The sequence below is a fragment of the Anneissia japonica genome, unplaced genomic scaffold (assembly GCF_011630105.1).
Source record: "Anneissia japonica isolate Jap-2015-1 unplaced genomic scaffold, ASM1163010v1 scaffold51943_len1837_cov161, whole genome shotgun sequence".
NCBI lineage: Eukaryota > Metazoa > Echinodermata > Crinoidea > Comatulida > Comatulidae > Anneissia > Anneissia japonica.
The window spans coordinates 1-1,837 of NW_022693893.1; the positions used below are offsets into that span (position 1 = coordinate 1).

The following is a 1,837-nucleotide window of genomic DNA, read 5'->3' on the forward strand; positions in this document are numbered from 1 at the left end:
TATTTACAGGACAACATTCGCTGAGAGCTATGCTACACGATGTACCATCGTGTCCTTTATTCGAACACTGTATTTAACTTGCTTTGATTATTTATATATAATATAACAGTATTAACGGTTATTTTGATTATTATTATATATATTATTTATTTCCCTCTCAAGGCGCACCATCATAATTACAGCTATTACAGTCGCATCATTGTTTTGGTGGATAATAAATGTATTTTATACTTATTTATAGACTTTAATTCTGGTCAACCCAACCAATCCGGAAATCAAGACTGTGTTGAAATAAGAGAGCAGTATGGTGGCAGATGGAACGATCTTAGTTGCAATGATTATGAGCGTTACGTGTGCAAAATATTACGTAGGACGTCACTTTTTAACAAATTTTATTTTAGTTTACAAAAACATTACCAATAATAATGATGATCATAATAACAATGATGCTGATGATGATAATAATAATGACAATAATAATAATGATAACAATGATAGTAATAATAGGCCTAATATAATTAGGCCTATTATTATTATCATTATTATCTAATATAACTAATCAAAATAATCACAATATCGACAATAATGAAACTAATGATGATGATAACGATTACCATAATAAGGCAAGTTTTTACTACTCATCTCGGATAGGCCTATTACACATTGTTAGCTTGTAGTGTTATTTTAATCACTGCCCTACCTTGTACAAGTCACCATAATATAGGCCTACTACAGTATTGATTTTTGAGTCTGGTGACACTTTTTTGCATCAATATGATAAGCATTGTTTTGTAAAAACGAGCGGTATCATAAAGGGGTGGGGATGGCCGCTAAAATTTTCTACACTAGCACTAAATATTTGTGGAGGAAAAACGAAAATCTACTAAAATATTCAGCTTATATTCTCCGAGGAGAACCAATGTTCCGAGAAGTATGCACCATATCTGGGGTGAGTAAATATTTAAAGTGGAACTGTTTAGATGTACAAAAATGGCACCTTCAGACTAAAATTCTTTAAAAGTGCAGTATTCCAAAAACAATAATAGGCTTATTCCAACGAGGAGCCAGAGTTCCTCGACGAGGTTATGACTCCTTTCCGAATGCCCAGATAGATAATAATTGCATTATAGGCCTATCACATAATTTTCCGACCATTACCATCCCAATGTCAATACTCAACGTTAACGTCACCAGCAAAAAGCCACGCTACTACAAAAATTTAATTAGATCATCAATTTTCAATTAATTTCGAAAATTATTGTAAATTACAACTTTGTGAGATTTAGTAAACTGTATTTTCCCATGCGAAATTCGTCTACATTTCGTTTGCAAATTGGCTTGATACTGGCCAAATCGGCCAAAGTCTATTTTTTTAAAAATTTATGTGGCAAGCTGTATCAAATTTGTTGGCAGGCCGCAGCTGGCCCACAGGAAGCGGGCTGAAACTGGGGTATATGTGTTGAGAAAAAAAAAATAGGCCTATATTTTCTTCGTATGTCTTGCGTATTTTCTATGCATACTTTGTTATGATAAAGTTCAAATCAACTTTTGTACCCCTCCCCCGATTCTATTTATTTAGTTAATTGAATATTGGTGATATACGTGAAGAAAATGTTTATAATTAGAACGGCCCTAACCCAAAAATAAGGTACATGCACTTAACATTATCAAAGTTTATAGAAGTGAAACGAAATATGTATAAGTATATATTTCAAAATCAGCTTTAGATGATGAAGACCCACAACTTGAAGGATGTCCAGAAGACTTAACAATTGGTACCAACCAGGGAAAAAATTACGTTGATGCCAGATGGACGGAACCAATAGCATCCGATAAT

At 33.2% G+C, this 1,837-nt stretch overlaps 1 long non-coding RNA gene across 1 annotated transcript; it reads left to right on the forward strand.

Annotated features, from left to right (window-relative positions):
• Positions 1 to 242: 242 nt before the first annotated feature.
• On the forward strand, positions 243 to 1,787 carry LOC117100949. Its single transcript, XR_004444197.1, has 2 exons — positions 243 to 367; positions 1,722 to 1,787. It is a non-coding gene; the product is annotated as an uncharacterized LOC117100949 (long non-coding RNA).
• Positions 1,788 to 1,837: the final 50 nt, after the last annotated feature.